Source organism: Aethina tumida, chromosome 7, assembly GCF_024364675.1.
Source record: "Aethina tumida isolate Nest 87 chromosome 7, icAetTumi1.1, whole genome shotgun sequence".
NCBI classification, from domain to species: Eukaryota; Metazoa; Arthropoda; class Insecta; order Coleoptera; family Nitidulidae; genus Aethina; species Aethina tumida.
The window spans coordinates 16386927-16406591 of NC_065441.1; the positions used below are offsets into that span (position 1 = coordinate 16386927).

The window sequence follows — 19665 nt, forward strand, 5'->3', positions numbered from 1 at the left end:
GTGGATGAAGTCCATTTACTCTAAAGTTAACAAATGTTAATTAATATCATCAAATTTATGAAGATTTCATAAAATGTACTTTGAACTGACAATATAAAATTAAAGACGTTTCTAAACTGTAATTAAGATAAAAATATAAGGTATTAAAAACCAACCAAGTATTATAAAACTTTCAAATTCTAAGAATCTGAATTTTTGAAAGTCTTCGACAGTAATTCGGGGACATTATGAATTTACAGACATTTATATTTTAGTTTTAAAATTATATTTTAGTTTGAAAATTATATTTTAGTTTTAAAAGAGTAATATTTAAAAATAAAAATTAAATTTTAACTATAATCAGTAGAAGAAAAAAGCAATAAAAAATTATGAAATATGAGGAATGAAAAATTGAGAGTACACAAGATTTAAAATTTAATTAATTGTGTTAAAAATATTATATTTCAGACATTTTTTTCTTTTAAATTGCAGAGGTTGAGAGAAGTAGTGGGTGGGGTCCATTTACTCTAAAGTTAATTGTTTTTTGATATATATATATATATATATATATATATATGTTCACTTTGAAATGAATATATAAAATTAAAGACGTTTCAAAATTGTAATTAAGATAAAAACATAAGGTATTAAAAATCAGTCGAGTATTATAAAACTTTCAAATTCTAAGAATCTGAAATTCTGAAAGTCTTCTACAGTAATTTGTGGACATTATGAATTTACAGACATTTATATTTTAGTTTTAAAGTAACTAGTTTAAAATACTTAAATACATCAGAATATTAAAGACAAATATTTATTTAATTAAGAAATGATTGTTGTTTATTTTAAATTAGTCCTAGATTTAAATCAATTATAATTTCTTCCGGTCATAAAAGCTTGTGAAGAAAGCCCACGTAAACGTAGCGTAAAAACATCGGGCCATTTTGCGGCCTCGCAAAAACAAAACCAATTAACGAAATTAGCGATAACGGGCTGCGTAAAAGGTGGGCGACATACGAAAAACAAAAATCCCTTGCACAACATTAACATTACATTAGGCATACCGGAAGAGGGCCCGGAACGACTGCGCACCGTAATCCAAATAGATTACAATTAACGGTAATAGGCAGAAAGTGTGTGAAGTGGAAAATCAAGTCCGGTCCCGGCTCCATCCAGCTGTACCCCTTTAATAAATACAACCCGTGTGACGTGTTACGGGTCCCTTCACGCGGATCTAACTGCACCCGTGGTGAAGGGGGGCGGAAATCAGGAACACGGTCCCGTTATGTGTCTCCGTGTGCACGATGTACACGCAGTTTTCTGGATGGTGGCGTAGTTAAAACGCTTGTAAAATTGTATTTATAACCCGGCCTGGTTTATGGGCCCATACGGTGTTCTTTTTTTTAGCGCAGCGGCGAAAATTGTGATTCTCTTTATGGTGGCAAAAACGCGCCCTTCATCACGTCATTCGTCCTCTCTCTCTCCCCCCATCTTTTTACTCTGTGTTGTATCGCATTTGTATAATTATTAACCGAAGGTACAATTCTCCTAAAACAGCGCACCAGAACATTTATCTTTTAGGGGGTTGAAACTCCATATACGAGCAGCATATGTACGAGATGGGATGTTAGCCGCAGTTAATTACAGTTAGTCGTCTTCACTAACTTACTTTGAATTACAAATGGCGTTAAATTAGTTCGGTCCTAATCTCATTCGATCTCGCGTTTAGAATGAAAAGTTCAGGTTGGGGGAAGAAGCAGCAGATATAATCGCCACAGGAACCGCATTATGTTAATAAGATTTTCGAGTTTCAGTTCATTTCCAGATTTTCCATGTTTATAAATATCACAAAATGCTGAAGCATTGCAGGAGTTAAAAGTAGCGGAGAAGTCCGTTTATTGTAAATGTAAAAAATGCTTTTAACTACTGAAAAATATGTGATTGTAGGAACTGAATACAAAAACAAAATTAATTAAAGTAAGATTACGTTTTTCAAGCTGAAACCCTCGGTATGTACAAATGTCTCCTTGCACCCTCACAGTTATTAGAGTTGGTGTTTCTCTTGTTTGCAGAGAAGGAGCAAACCTAACCGGTGAAAGGCATGCATTGTCCTGTCAGGATTTATCAGCCGAGAGAGGGCTAAACCAAAAGGACAACAAGGGTAAAACTAATAATAGGACAACAGCCCTCGAACCAACGGCGTACACTTCTCGCAACTACATTTATATTCATTAGCTGGTAATACCCAAACAATGCGGTTGACCAAAGAGTTAGATCTGGTCTCGGTCCCTCCGAAAACGCAGACGTAGGTGCAAAAGGGCGCCAGTGACCAGTTAAGTGATTATCCAAATCGGGTGCCGGGGATTTATCGATGTCTAACTAAAACTTATGCAGTTACAGGCGGCAGCTGATTAAAACAACTATTTACAACAATGATGGATGGCGAAATCACTAAACGGGACGATTAATCACGATTTTAACAGATTGAATCAACATTTCGGATAATGAATCTCTATTGCCTGCACGACGTGTTTTTGCGGTAATTAGAGACGTTGCAGGAAAGATGGATGGAGGAATAAGTTTCCGAATCCAAGCCTCTTTTTGGATGAATTAAAAAGGAGCTTAATTGACATAAATTAAAGTAAAGTAACCACAAAATGTGAAATTAAAGGTATACAAATTTTATACAAATGAAATGAAAATAAAAAATTAAAAGCTTTTTAAAATATTAAATGAAGGAGACTATATTTTTTTACTGAAGTATTTTTGGTTGAACAGCAGCTAACCCACAGTCAAAAACTAAGTCAAAAACGTTGAACACAAAATCTGAAAAGTTGGAATATATTAAATTGTTGGTGGATTCATTAGGTTGAAAATTTATACGAGACATTAGTTCAAGTGTTTTTCGTGTAACCCCAAATCAATAAAACAAATAGAACCGGACGCAAATGAAGTGATGCAGCGCTTTAAATTTATACGGCCATCTCTAATTTAACTTTACGGAGCGGACCCTTAATAGCCGTCTGTAATCAATGTTATTAGGTATTTAGTATTCACATTAAGTTGCCCGCCCTTTGCACCGATAAATCTTTGACAGGTCATATCTAGGAAGACCTCCCCCCACACTGGACGATTTATACGTTTAGTTGACCGCCGGTAATATCTCTGTTCTGGAGACTCGCAAATTGACAGGACCTTTGTCAAAATTATAGGGGGAGAATTATGCATTCATTTATCACCGATTTCGAAATTGTTCATTGGCTGTAACATGATCAAATGGCTGCGTTTATGTAATTTAAGGAAAAAATCAAAAAGAACACCCAGAAAAACGATGTTATAAAAACATCAAAGAGTGATTTTGGTGAGGTTTTCAACACACATATAATCGACGTGGAAATATACGACCAAGGCATTGTTACACATTTAAGAATTACAGCCTGTAGGAAAGAAGAACGAAGGAAAACTTTGATGTCGGAAAAGTTGCGACCGAAAAAAAGAGCACAAAGTGTAAAAAAGAGTATATAACAAGCTCGGCGCTTTTACAGTAATGGGATATGTAGCGAGATTCTGGAAAGCGAACGAACGCCCGCTGACAAAGTATGATTATCTATTGAATGCAGTCCGTTGCCGAGGCAGACGTCTCGAGATTTTTCCCAGAATAAACACCGACATTCGCAAAATGTAACATCACGTTATGTGTGCATTATGAAAAGGAATCCTCGGTTCGCACCTAAGAGCTGAAAACGGAGGAAATCATCCTGCATTTGTCCGGGAAACATTCCACGCTTATTTCATGTCTGCAATCTTCGCGACAAACGTCTTCAATTATGTAATTGATGGTTCAGATATGAATTAAATTAAATATTTGTTCCATCTAGACGTCCGAGATGAAATTACAGCAATCAATTACTGGGGAAAGTGCACAATATATAAGAAGTGAATGTGTGCTTTATTGTGGGGTCTTTCTGAGAACGCTTGTCCATTAATGTTGAAGACATTGCACAAAGGAAAATGACAGAGAATATAAGTAGTAAATCTATTCAAGTGTCCCAATCTGGCTTTAGCCGCCTGGATATATACGAGAATTATATCATTTCGAAAAACTCACAATTGAATTCGCCATGTGTGAATAGATTTAGGGAAGAGATTATTCCCGGATCCATAGGTGAAATACGACGGGCATGCCAAACGCCCGAACATATTTCACATATTTCACTGTTATAATGGCGCATTACATATCTATCCAGTCCGTCTACCAAAAGGGGTGCCAGACCTAATAGAAAATAAATTTTATTTATGAAGATATCTATCGAAATGACGCTATTAACCTCCCTCCCATCAGATCCAAGCACAAACATGTTTTCTCATGTCTTATGCAGTTTATATTATCTTACAAACACTTCCTTCCCTTGACTCATCTATAAGATTTGGAGTACAAAACCACATTTCTTTCAGTTTGCTGAACTTGTTTTTCAGTACGTTCTAAAACCTATAAGTTTAAATGAGTAATTCTATGATACTCCCGCAGTTCACCAACCAGACGCTTGAAGCACACATTCTGCATCCTTTCATGTCACTCAGACTTACTGCATTAACCTGTTACTTCCGATACGCGATGCACAAATTGGGATTCCCCGGCGATTTGCACGCCCAATAACCCCCTAAGTAGAGGGCCAGAGGCAATGACTCAGTGGGTAAGTGAACGACTGACAAACAGTGATTGTGACAAGCGCGGGGGAGATGTCGTGGATTTATCGGCGGTGTTCCGCGAACGACGTGCATCAGGGTGCATAGGGGACAGATTATTTGGATGGATCGGCCCGAAGAATTATTTATAACGGCGGTCCCGCATCTTAGCTACCATCTCGGAATTTATGGCGGCTATTTCGGGGTAATAGAGATTTTTCTGGGGGCCACGTTGTACCTGCACCTTTTTTTTATCCTATTATTTGGAGTGCCATTGAAATATATCTCGTTTAATATTTTTTGTATTTGCACATGAAAAAGTTTTCAAACCACGCCCTCAGACTGCAGTTTTTCCAGAAGCAATTTATTTATGTATTAGGAAAATACAGATAAAAGTATATTTAACAAGTTTGTATCCGGTTAATTTAAAAAGCTGTTACCCAAGTTTCGTTGTCGCTCATAAATATGTAATAGACTCAATAAAACTAAAAACAATATCGTCCTGTTCTATAATTCATACATGAAAGTTTTATTAACTAAAGAGTGGCGTGCATGAAAAATTTTTATTACCATTAAAATCCTTTTTATAATGCATACTAAAATACGCGGAATTTAATATGTATTATAAATTATATTCGGTTTATGACCGAGGTGAGCAATAAAACCATAATGAAACGTATTTTTACGAATTATAATAAAGTAGGGTTTTCTATTATGGCATTTTCCACCCTCGAGTCCTAAAAAAATCAACTTAAGTGGAATATATTAAAAATAAACATAAAGAGAAAGACAAACAAGAAATAGATTGAATATAGAGAAAGGTTTTCCTATGTGAAAAAGTATATTTACGCCACTGGCAGAATTCTTATGTGTACAGTATAAGAACGTTATCTTCCATAATGGATGGCTGGTCTTTATTCCTAGTTCTACTCATATTACATCACTTAGGGCGGTTTGTTAGAGTTTTTTTTATGATATCAGTCACGAAATTTAGACAATGTTTGGCCCGGAACATTGATTACATTTTAAACGAGACATAAATCAGATCATTTACTTTCGTGGAAATCGCTTTTCCGAGCGAGAAAAAACGTTTATGATTTTTTGCGCAGCGCCATAACTTTTTATTATCCACAAACACGTTCATAATGTTTTAAATTGTTTGTTAATTATTATAAAACGACTTTGTAGGGGATAAATTTGATTAGAGTGAAAACTACTTCTATTCCCCGAGCTATTATTTCGTCTATTTTCAGCAGACAGTTTCGGTCTTCCTATTAGTCGCTAATTGAAATTTAATTGTCTGTCACATTCACTTTTAATAAACTTGTAAAATGGAATTTCCTTTTTCATTATCAGTAATCCCGCTTTACTTTAAATACCGCCTGGAGCTTTTGTGTTTTATTAAGAGGAATTAAAAGTCTTTGACGTGCTTTCCTTAGCGGCTAATTGTAGTTGATCCATTGAAGGCCTTTCTTTGTAATTAAACATGATTCGACTCTTCATAGAATATTAATTAACCTTTTCATACAGAATTCTCATTGAATCTATTCTAATTAGACGTTAAAAAACGTAAAACTTTATTAAAAATGTGAATACTAAAATTGAAGGTTTGTTGAAGAAGTATTTCTTTGAAATTAAATATAATTTAACTCTTGGTCGAATATTAACAAGAATTATTAAATATAATTAATTGGCTGTTACAAATGATATTTCATTGATATGTTTCTTCAACAAATTTACAACGTTAAACAATAATAATATTTAATATCTTTCTTAAACTTACTGAAACACAAAGTTTTCTGAAGCTGTTCTTGAAAACCTTTCCCTATAATAATTTGATTGAAATACTAATCACGGTTTCCATAGAAAAATCTCATTAACATTAACGCAAATACTGTAACAAAAGTTTCCTGAAGTGGAATGACGACATTTACCTGTAATGAAAAAATTTTTCGACGAATTCTCATCAAGGTTTCCATGGAAATTTCTCATTAAACTATTCTAACTGAACGTAAAAGTTTTAAAAATGAACACAAATACCAAAATATAAACTTTCCTAAAAACGAGGTACTTGAAGACCTTTTTTAGTAATTAAATATGATTCGATACTGAATATTGATTGAGGTTTCAATGGAGAAATCTCATTAAATGTATTCTAATTGGACGTTAAAAATTCTAAAAGAGTTTTAAAAATACAAATACCGAAACACAGAGTTGCGTTGCGTGCTTATTTAGATTGATGGTCGATTGAAAATATTTATGAAGCCGTCCCCGCAGTCCCCATTTGTTTATGTTATTTATTCATCTCTCACGTGCGTCCCCTGCCAAAATGGCCGTAAATGACGCGTGGCTGACACGTGGAAATTATCAAAACAGGATTAAAATGTCCATCGTTGTTTTAAATTAAACGGCACAAAATACAAATGTGCTATTTTATAATAATAATTGGTCAATTAAATTGAATAATATTTAAATAACTAAAATTCGGATTTAATCCAACCGAAAGGACCAACGAACAAACAAAGCCGGGTTGAAATTTATTCACAGTAAATTAAGCCGGAGTGCGAGCCCGAGAAGTACGTCTTTTAATTATGAATAAATACAGTTTGTAATGGCCGTCGTTGCGTCACGCCATTTAAACGATAGACTTTTCCAAGGAGAAAAGTGCCACGGAGCAGATGAAACGAAGGACACGCACACTTCCTTAAAGGTCCTTAGGACTCTAACCACATCCTTTGGCGCCCCATTTACTCCATAACCCATCTGTTAATTACTCCCCCGGAATGGAAGCCTCGGCGGACTTCAGGGGGGAGGAAGTAACAGCCACGCACTTTCGCTGTATTAGTGCCTTGGAGACTCACTCCCGAATGTACACTAATTACGTTTAATTCGTGTAACTGTTTGAGCAAAAATCAAGCAACCCCGACGGCATTCTCTAAGGTACACGTTACAATTATTGTGCATCCCCTCGGAATTACTTCACCCCCGACGACAAGTTTCCACGAGCAAATTTGGTTAGACACAAACTAAAAGTGCTCTTAAAATGGTTTCCTAGTATTTTTCCGTCACAAGTACCGGCGGAACAATCGCGAAAGACCAACTGAAAGTTGGCCGGTTGCCAAGTGAGTGTGTGTGTTGCGGTAATTGAGTATCGGCAAAAGGGCTGTGAGGTGAAAATATTCTATTTATGACCTGGGGGGGTCGAAATTCTGACCGAAACTTTGCCGAAACAATGTATCGGAACGGTTTGCAACGCGGGGAAAAGTTCTGTCGGTCGGGCGCCGTAAGCCCTTGCGGGCGATAATGAATTGTTTAGTATTAAGGAATTTTGGAGCGGCGCCAAGACGCAGCGTCCCGCATCGTTGCGACGATAATTCGCAAGCAAAACTTTCAAATATCCGTTTAATTGAATCAATTGTTCGTCACGAGTTACAGTTTAACTTTATTTACAGTAAAAAAACGCATTAAAACCTTTTATCAACAACGCTTTCCGCACAGAGGCACTATCTCTAAATTTATTTAGTGTTTACACGGTGTGTATGGTATAACGTTTTTATCGCAATAACCTGTTACTTTACGAACCGTGACACCACATAAACATGAGGAACGTTCCGGGGGTGTCCCCGATGATTTGTACGGCCAATAAGTGGCGGATGCGAGGGTTGGAACCCACTATGCAATGAGTAAATGCAACTGAATGATTTATAAGTTTACGCACACACAATATTTTATATTAGTTTGTTTTGTTTCAGAGAGATTTTTAACAAAGCAACATATATTTCCAATATAACTTGATAACATTCCTAGTTAAGTTTAATTTAAATCAATCGTAACTAAAGTTTTCATAAAAAAAAATCTTTAAATTTACTCTAGTTGAATGTAAAAAAGTATTAGAACCTTTCAGATTATTAAAACAATTTTCTGAAACAGAGATTTCTAAAATACCCTTCTCGTCAACTAAACATGATTTAACCTTTCGTCTAATATTAATCAAGGTTTTCACCGAGAACCTATTCTAATGGGATGTAAAAAATTGTAAAATGTTTTAAAACTTAATAGCTACAGTTTCATGAACAAAATTTATTCAACAACTTTCTTCATGATTAAACAACTTTTCGTAGAATATTAATCAAAATTGTCATAGAAAACTTTCATGAAAACTAATCTAGTTGAACAGTTTTCTGAAAAATAATTTATAGATTACCTTTCTTCTTCAAAGTGGGCGTCAAAAATTGAAAATTCAATACAGCTTCAGTCTCTTGATAAGAATTTCTTCAACACTTTCAGAAGGATTTTTCTCAAAGCAGGATTTATATCAAATATAAATGGTGTCTTAATAACTTCCCACAGTTAAATTTAAATTAAATCAATTGTAACTAAAGTTTCCTGAAAACAATTTATTCAACACCTTTCTTTATTATTAAACAACTCTTTGTAGAATATTTATCAGTTTATTTATAGTTGAAAGTATAAAAGTTTTAAAACTTTTCAGTTTATTAAAAAAGTCTACTAAAAAAATAATTTCTAAAAGATTCTTCTTCTCATCTACATATGATTAAACCTTTCCAATATTAATCAAAGTTTTCACTGAGAATTTTCATCAAATTTGTTTTAAAGGGATGAGTTTCCCGAAAAATAAATGTTCAACATCTTTATAATTAAACAAGTTTTCTAAAAAATAATATATAAAACACCTTTCTTCGTAATTAGACAACTCTTTGTAAAATATGATCAAAGTTTTCATAAAAAATTCATTAAATTTATTAAATGTACTATAATTGAACGTTAAAAAGTATAAAACCATACAGTTTCCTGAAAGATAATTTCTAAAATATCTTTCTTCTCAATTAAACTCGATTTTTTCAAATATTAATTAAGATTTTCCATAATTTTATCAAATTAGACATTAAAAAGGGTTTCAAAACATTATACATATAATAAAATACAAACTTTCATGAAGATGAATTTGTTGAACGCATTTCTTCATACTTGGAATTGACTTTAATTCTTTGTCGAGTGAGGATTCATCAGCTTCCATAAAGAAGATTCACCGTGAACCTTAAAAATTGTACCATGATTTAAAGAATTATTAAAATTGTTGCTTTCCTAGAAAAATTACTTTTTTCGTAATTAATCATAATTACATTTTCCGTTTAATCAATGTTTCATTAAAGCTTTTCTAATTAATTGTTAAAACTGATATTATAAAGCTTTCAGAACTTAACATAACTTTATTTTTCTAAAAATATTTTAATATTTTTTACATATTGTTTCATTGTTAATCCTGATTTAATGCTTGATGGAATAGTAATCAACGTGTGGACAGAGACTTTTCACTGAAAATACAGTGAAGTACATAATCAGTACACAAAAACTTACATTTTCATCATCATACGATCCAATCATAAAAGTTTCATTACCTGAAACAGAACAAAATTTAAATTACAAACAAAATCCCCCGAAATATTAATAATTCTAGCCGAGAATTAATTGCTGAAATCCCAGCGTTCCCATTCAAAAACAAAACCCCATAAACTAAGTCAAAGTTCGTTGAACAATTTAATGGTCATCCCTGTCCGGTAACAATAACAAAATAAACTGTTTGCATTGTAAATATGTTAATTTATCTGACCGCAATAGTTCAGATAGTACATAAAATACGTTCCCGGGCCGAATTTTGATGTTTCACGAAAATTTTATTAATTTGGGGGATGACCCTTTGGAGCAAAACATGGTCGTAATGTATCCTGTTGGGATGCGGTTTAATGGTACGGTATGCTTTGTATGTTTTAAATATTCAAATTCATAATCCATTAGTTTGGATTAAATCTCGACAATATCGAGTTTATATTTCCGACAAACAATCGTAGCGGAACGGAAGTTTTAATTTCACCATAAACTTTACGGATCCTTATTCAATTTAAAGTTTAATTATAAAAATAAGTATTCTCACCTCAAACTTAAAGCTCAGTGAAAAATGAAAGCCCGTTCAGGAAGTTAAAGTCACATTAGAACTTTCCATTTTTAAGGCGAAAGCCGAGCAAATTATAAAGTTTGTTTTCTTGTTAGAATTTCGACTTGAAATTAATAAAACGCTTAACGGAATATTACACATTTGTTTGCGTCATAAAAATATTACAGATGAATTCTCAAACAGACATGCAGTGCAAACTTTTGCGACAGACATTATTAAAATTTTCCGGCTGAAAACTTCTGTTGCAACCTGTGTTTATAATGTCGTCCATGCATGATACAATGTTCCCGCATTAACGAATCGAAAAATATGTAGCATGCCAATAAATAACGGAGACGTCTTGAATCTGTTTTTATGCAAATAGCTTTCGTGCCCGGATGTTTTACGACTGAGCTATGCACTCGATCCGTGGACTAAGATAATTTGATGCATGTTCATGTCGATATTTCATCTGGGTTGCGCTTGAATATACTACTTTGCAACAATTTTTGTTAATATATATCTAGTAGCACTAAACCATACATTAAACTAAGTAAATATTTATAAGTAAGTGGTATTTTCCAGTTTTTATTCTCTATTAACAATTAATTGAAAGCTGTTTTATTTAATGTCTTTTAATTAATAACAGATAAATTAGTTTTAGAAGTACATATCAACTAATCTAACTAAAATATTTTCGAAAAAATTCGTAAAATATTAACAATTGCAATTGTTAAAGCTTTTCACAATTTTAAAGCTTTCTGATGAACTTTCACCCTTAATAAACGCTTTATTTAAAAAATGTGATTATATTATTGGTTTCATAAAAATCTAATTATTTATATGTAATTTTTAGTAAGGGTGAAATTTTCTAAAAGGTTTTACTGTACCATGTGACATTTTTGACAAAAATTTCTTAGAATATCAATTGTGATTGACATCACTTATTCAAACTATGCATAGTTCAAAAGACAGTAACTGCTTTCTGTTTTGGGTGAAAAGTGATACGTTTCATGAATTGTACCCTGTTGTCAATTTGACTTGACATTACGACAAAAGGGTGCAAAGTCTAAAATTCATCGAAACGAGGAAAGGGGAAGAGGGTTGGGCGTATCGATTGGCCCTATTTAAGTCACGACAGTGTCTAAATATGTGACATTATCTGGCCGTGTTTGCACAACGCCCCCCATTTAATATGACACCGGCTTATCTTGTATATACAGTCTTCAAAGCTACAACAGGGCCGTAAAACAAACGAACTAAACGCCCGTTCAGCATCTGATGTGTGTATAAAGACGTTTCGGATCCCGTCAAACTTTGTTCATTACTATTAAACCGGTTATTATAGATCTGTTTTATAACTTATGTGAGCCGGTTGACTAACTGGGGCGCAGGTTTTCAATGGGGATGGTTCTACAAATGTCGCTATTAAATTCATAATTAATTTCGTTTTATGACTTATAGCGCCGGCGTTAGTACGTATTTTGCCTGTTCTGAAGAGTGTAATTAAAGTGCACATATATTTCAGGGATTAATGTCTAACGATGCGAGGCTAAACGGGATAACATGATATGTTTGTTAAGATATCGTTATCTCCAAGCTTAATATGCCATACTAAAATTGTTATAATTGTTTTATGGCCATTTATTCATTTTATGGAATTAGATACAGGATTTTCCTTAAGATTTTATGATAAACATTCTCTAATTTTAACTATGAACTATTAAAATTTTTTGTTAATGTAAAAATGTTTCCTTATACATTCTGATTAATTTATTTTTCAATTATAAATATAGAATTTTCAAGAACATTTTCATATTTTAATGCATTCTAAAACATCTAATATATAGAGAATCAAAATATTTATTATTTTTTTTATTATATTTCTCATATTTTTAAACAATTCGAAAGTATTCTCATTTTAGTTGAAAAGGTGCTACTAATTATACAAATGAACTGCAATTAATCATAGATTTCAGATTATTTTCTGGCCATTCAGTGGAATTTCAACCGTTATCACGTGCATTCGACCAGTCTGCACCCCCGGCATTAATTTGATTGAAGGTTTACACATGGCGGGGGTTGCGTCGGTGTATAATGAGGCGAGCGTATGCACGGCACCGTCCCTGTACCGTCGATGCCCGTCCTGGTCCGTCTAATAGTTCGCCACCACCGACGTGGTATGCAATAAACGGCGGAATGTCCGTTCCGAACGGCACTTAACCCCCCAACCACCCCGTTCCTCCACCATCCACTTTCTAATAGATAATACGTCAACGTCCAGGTTGCGGGGTGGTTTTATAGAAAAAGCGGGGGATGCTCCGCTTTGCATTGTCGGAAAGGTTGTTTTTTAGTAATTAATGAGGGCAAAGAATATTGCCTCCCAAAAACATATAAAAACGAAGGAAATGTTCCATATTAGTAACCCAATTCTCGGAGCATTCCGGAACAGTAGTCAAGTGCTAAAGCGACATCGCAATAATTCACATCGGTAAGTACGGACTTCGGGAACGGTTGCGAGAAATTACGCAGAAAAGGAACACGGAACGGGAGAAATGCACGTGGCACAAATTAGTCAAGTTGGTACGGCATTTGCGAATAATGGCCGCCATACTGTCATACAGAATCGCATAAATAAGTAAATACGAGTTATTTCCGCGCGAACACATTTCATGCCGAATCTTAATAGCGCCCGAGAGTTATTTCGCCACTTCGCTTTGAGGGGGCGATATTTTAAATTGTCCTTCGCCACCCCGTACTACTCTTTAACGGGTATATATCATATTGTCTTGGAAGTGCTGCGCAATTCAATTTGGATCTGTGAAATTAATCCATTTCTTCATTCAAATCTTCTTTTGTTTAATATTTTCGTAACATTGTTTCCAGCATTTCAAAAAGATGGATTAAAAATATCAATAGGAAATACAATAATAATAAATATAAATATAAATAAAAGCATGTAGTACTTAATAGAACAAATAATTTCAATTACTTAATAATTAATAAAATGCATTTGTTCATTGATCGTTCAGTCTTCCAGAAAAAAATACATGATAAAAGATTTCTTTATTCAACTCTTCTCTTATTTAATATTTTCTTACCATTCTTTCCAACATTTCAACTCTTCCAGAAAAAAGATTTCTTCATCTCTTTTCTTGTTTAATATTTTCGTTACATTATTTCCAGAATTTCAGAAATATGGAGTAAAAAGATCAATAAGAAATAAAAAGCATGTAGTAATTAATAGAACAAGTTTCAATTACTTAATAATTAATAAACAGCATTTATTCATTGATCGTACACTCTTCCAGAAAAAAGATTTATGATAAAAGATCAATAAATGTAATATATAATAAAAAATGAATGGTATGTTTGATTATTTATTTCACTATTCCTTCCCTTAATGGAATACATTATATAGAATTTCCAAAAGAAACAAGAAATGTAAAAAGTTAAAAATAAATAGCATATAGAATTTGATAGCTAATAGAAAAAGCTCAAATTACTCAATAATTAACAAATGGAATAAAACTACTTCTGCACTTAATGACAGTCATTTCAAGCACTCATTATTAATTCCAACCTAGTTTACATCGACTTAACTGCTTCCATACGTTTACCAAGAACCAATAACTGGCACATATACAAGTTTACAAGTTTTCTAGTCGCATAACCAGTAAATTATACAACATATGAAACGCACGTAGACTCCGCAATTATAGATAATATCTATCGAACTGTTATGTGTGTCTATCTGGGATTTAATTGAATTTCATTTAACCGATATACGTTCCTCGCGTATCTGAGCCAAGATAACCATCTGATTCAATTTCACGGATCAATTCCAGACTGTTATTGATACTGATTATATCTCTAGAATTTTTATACATTACTTTTCTCTTTGGCGAGCGTTGTAACATTGTTCCAAAAATGCAACGCTAAAATCGTAAAGAGCAGCAGCAGCAGCAGCCTGGTGAACTAGATTCATAAGTGCGATGCATAAAACACGAAAACTCCCCCGGCTAAAGTTTTCTAATTTCGTCCGCTTCGGCAACACAAAAAACCAGAAAAAAATAGAGAACAGTAACTTTATTGGGACATAAAATAAAGTTCGAAATGAGCGGCTTAACATTGTGTCATTGTATATTGGATACTTAGCCGGAAGTGCAGCAAGACTGTTACTGAAACAAAAACAGATTTACAGCCCGGCTCGGAGCAATCGTTTCGTTTCGTGTTTTTGATGGGACGGCTGTAAAAAATGCCGCGTGGTTTGATTTGTGTGGGCCAGCATCGATTGGACCCTGTGGATATGACATTCGTTTTATGGGTTGGGTATTCCCAAATAAAATGGGTTTTAAGTGTTTTGATGTCAAGGTTTAAAGGGATGTAACGTCAAAAGAGTTGGTTGCTATTTGGCTCTAAAAACCTAATAGTTAGTAGTAGTAGTAGTAGTAGTTTAGATTGAGATTGTTATTGTTGTGGACATGAAAATTAGTTTCTGTTTAAACAGAATGGTGCCGGTGACAACTAATCAGTCAGACTGACGACCCCCTTCTTGCAGATGGTGGCGGTTTCGGAAGCGCAACCGTCCGGGGAACACCCGCACAGCTAACTAAGCTAAACTGCTAAGTGATTAGACTCGACACGTGCATGGCCCCGGGAGAGGAGATGGTGATTGATTGGACGCACTCGAAAAAAATGATGTAAGAATTTACAGTGCGTCCCGCCATTTATCTTTATTAGAAAAGGGGAAGCAATTTGTAAGCCGCCCAAGATTATATCGCTTATGTCGCAGTGTTCTAATCTGGGCCGCCGGTTTCTACGACCGCCCAGAAATATCATCAGCGTCGCCCTCATCGTCCGGGGAAAATGAAAATTGCAAGTCACAAGTTGCTTATGCAAATTTATATTTAATGACTACATATTCGCTGCGATATTGAATAACTGGCGAAAGTAATTTAAGTGTTTCACGTCTGGAATATTGTTATTCAAATTGTGCACCGTTCTAACGTCGGAAAGGGTGAAGCCCGTACAATGGATCCATTTGGATGGCGAGCGCAATTTGTTCATTTGCTGCGGAATTTATGAATTTGCCCGTTTCTGCGACGTTTTTAGAACAATGAGTCCATTACGTTCATGTACGTATCATTGCGTCACGTTTTGAATTGAAAACGATTCAACGTGCAATAAAGGAATAAGGGGGTGGTTTCTGTTTCAAAAACTTTAAATGTTGTAAAACTTATACAAATAATGAACCAAAAACATGCTTTATGATAAAAAATATCCCATTTTAAAACGAAATATTACCCCAAAATTATTTTTTTCACCCTCTATAAACAATAACCATAAGTTTTGTTCACGAGCAGCCATACACACATATTGCGACCCATTTCCATCACCTGTTTATGTGTGTTTTTCGGTCTAATGTAGCATTTTTTAAATCCCATTAGTTCACACACACACATTGTGAAAATGGAGGTGCGAATTTTTAGCAAGGCCGTTCCGAAATGTCGTTAGGCCTTGGAATTGCACGTAATACAAAACATTCCCGCGGGATATTAATAATAAATTCATCTTTTGCATGTTTACCCGTGTTTTTCCGTCAGAAATATGTTCCCGTCGTATTTTTGCATATTCGAGAGGACGAAGGGCTCGGATCCATTTTATTTACCCTTATAGATGGATGTTTGTCTGAGGAACGCATTAACTATTCAACGCCGATGCAGACTTAATGTTCGTGATGGAAAAATGTTATATATTTAATGTGCAAAACGATGCGTTTTCTTTGTCCGCATTTTCGAAACGTGAGCAACAGTTTTTTTTATTATTCACGTGCATCACAGACGGGGAGGATTAAAGCAAATACATCTCGCGTTTCATGAAGTGCAAAAGTCACGTTTGTGTCGTCTCGTTTTCTATAAATCTACAATGAACAATGGCTTTCACGTTTTACAATATTTGTCTCGGAGAGGAAATCAACTACACATTACTTGCTTGTGTGCAAACGAAATGGATTTTAATATGAAAGTTACACAAGCTTCAAAAGATGATATTTTATACATTTTTTTTCCTTTTGTAGTATTTGAAAACTCCAACAGTTTAAAATTTGAAATATAAACATCTGAGTTCTGAAGGGAGCCAAAAATAGAAATATCATATTTCAAAAATATTTAACCTTATTCTGATAAAAAGTCGTTATGAAGCATCTTTATTTTATTTTTTTCAACAAAAATTTAAAATTTATTTTAGAAATTTTAAATGAAAATTTTAAAAAAAGCTTCACAGTTAAAAAATTTTGATGTTGGTAGTTTAAAAATATTAAGTTTTTCAAAGTTTCCTTTAAATTTTGTTTTAATGATTACAAACTAATAATAGGTAAATTATTAAAAAGTTGTAAACTTATCAATCCTTTCAAAGTAATGTAACGCCACTGCTTTTTATTTTTAATATACAATATAATCAAAAATAATTAAGAAGATTGTAAAGTCAGACAGAAAACAGAATTTATTTTTTTTTTTTCAAATGTGTTCGTAAAGTATTTTTGTTTGAATTATACTATTTAAAAATTAAACATTCCTAAAGTTGATAGGCTCAAATATTGAAAAGCTTATAAAGTTGTCTGATTATAGTTTTGTTTTTCTCAGTTTAAATATAGTCTGTTAAACGAATTAAAAATTTAACAATCTTTAAGTTCACAGACCCAAAGGTTGAAAAACTTCTAACGACTAAAAGCTTTAAGCATTAAAATTTTAGAAATCTGTTCAATGTTAATCAGAGAATTTAAAACATACAAGAATATTATAACATAAAAGCACGGCAAACAATGATTATATATAGAAATATAAGAGAACTTCGTAATTTCGCAACAAAAACTAGATTATCTCATTGTTGCATGCAAATGTAGAAATGTTAAGCTCGTTAAGAAAAAATGAAAAATGCATTTGCGTATTAATAACATAATTCCCTTTTGCAACACAAAGTATTTTTTCTTGTAAAAATTATGCGCACACGTTCCGGCATAATTTAGATAAAAAAACCCGTTCAGTTCTGACAAACAAGCCGGGCATGTTGTCCAATGCGGCTTATTAATGTCTGTTAGATGCAGGCGCTTATAAATCATACCGATCCGACTTATGAATTTAAAATTTTCCGGAAAATTACATGCTAGTGTAAAACCACGTGCACTTAATCTTATCGATCGACGCTCGCGAGTAATTTAACTTCAGCATAACTGCAGTTTGTATTATGCAGCTAGACTAGATACAAATCATGTGTTATTTGTGACTTACAGAGACGGATTTTCATTTTTTTTTTTTTTTTTCATTTAAACAATTTTTTTAGGTTCTCGTTACTGTGTAAATTTTTGAATGTATACTGATGTTTTTAAATGTTTTAAATTAATATGAAGGCTCTATAAATTTATGGTTTTGCTACTCAATGATAGATGTCCCTTCAAAATATTTTTAATTTTTAATTAAATTTTAAAACACTTTATATTTTTCTGAGGCAAAAGTAACGAAAATGTTACGCGAGTATATAATTTGCCTTCATGCTAAATTTCATTAAAATTCATCAAGTAATTTTAGTGTGATACCCGCACATAACAAAAATTCTCTACAGACGCAATGTACATATATTTGGGATGGTATTTCATTGTTGACATTGTTAATATTATCCTATTTACGAAATATGTACACATATTGTGAACCTGTACGTTGGGAATCTAATCTTTTAATACGGCACTGTACTACAGATCCGTTGATTTAAACCGCCGCATTCGCCAAAGTACAGTGTTCAACTGGCAAAAGATAAACATATTTGTCGAAACTATAAATTACGGATTAATGTAATGCGCCCCTAATGACATGCGAATTATTAGTTTTATGTAAATCAGTTTCGTTACCAGCGGTTTCCGCAAATTATGTTAATTTATCAGACGGAATATCGCCTGTAGGCAATTCTCGATATGGTCGTGTAATAATTAATTATTAATATACATTGATCAATTAATCAAACGTTACGTTGCCGACGAGATAATTAATTTTATAATAATTAAAATATGAACATATAAAAATCCAATCATATAGAGTCATTAAGTAAAAATGAAATTATGAAAGCTTCAGCTTAAGGTATTTAGTAATTAGAACGTGTCTCACCTCAGAAAAGCTTATTTAATTGTCCACTACATATACATCCGTCTTACCTGAAACAGACCATAAAAAACATTAAAATAAATCAAAATTAAACCAAAACCATTTAACATAATCCCAATAACCGAATAAACCGTAAATTTCTTGGACGTCGCAAAATGCGATTTATCGTACATACATAAATCCGAAATACCGCAAAAAAATTTGCCCGTCTGGACGAGTTATGCTTTTTATTTTGTTGGGGCAATAAATCTCGTCCGAAAATTACGAACAATGAGGTATGAGTAGCAGTTAAACAATAATTGGCAATTACCTGCTGCGTATCGAAGTTTTATGTCTCGTTAAAATTCGAATTTTCTATTCTGTATTGCCGCCTGGATGTACGATTGAGGAAATAAATCCGCCCAATAAAATGTTTACTGTCGATTACATTACCGGAGCTTTCATAGTTATACCGTTGGCATCACTGCAGATCGATACGATAAAACGTTATCCGATTTTAAAAAGTCCAAAACGGTTTTTGAATTATTCCCCTGTCCTGTTTTTACAATGCTCTCGTTCCAATTGATTTCGCCGTGCCAAAACAAAAGAAATTTGTGCTCAAAGAACTGCTGCAATTAACCAGAAACAACAGCACTAAAACAGACAAAAAAACGGGATTTCATTAAGTTTCTAATTATTGTTTAATATTTTTACGGAACCGCCTAATTAAAATTTAGCATTATTTTCGTATTTCATTCGTCCTCCAGCAATTATCTACCTAATTATCTTCCGTTTACGTTCCCGGCCTTCAAAATTCCTGGCACGGTTACGGAGGGCCGCAAATTTAAATAAATAAAAAGAAGAAGGCATTTTTAATGATGCCGCGTTTCCGATACGATTTTTAATTAGAGCTTT

The 19665-nt window shown here is 33.5% G+C and overlaps 1 protein-coding gene and 1 long non-coding RNA gene across 8 annotated transcripts in view; one reads left to right on the plus strand and one right to left on the minus strand.

The window, feature by feature from the left end:
* The window catches only part of LOC109609423 (uncharacterized protein CG43867), a 119261-nt gene that overhangs the window by 53481 nt on the left and 46115 nt on the right, over positions 1 to 19665 (minus strand). The window lies entirely within an intron of this gene.
* LOC126266307 (uncharacterized) lies at positions 1906 to 2567 on the plus strand. Its single transcript, XR_007548723.1, has 3 exons — positions 1906 to 1988; positions 2052 to 2311; positions 2374 to 2567. It is a non-coding gene; the product is annotated as an uncharacterized LOC126266307 (long non-coding RNA).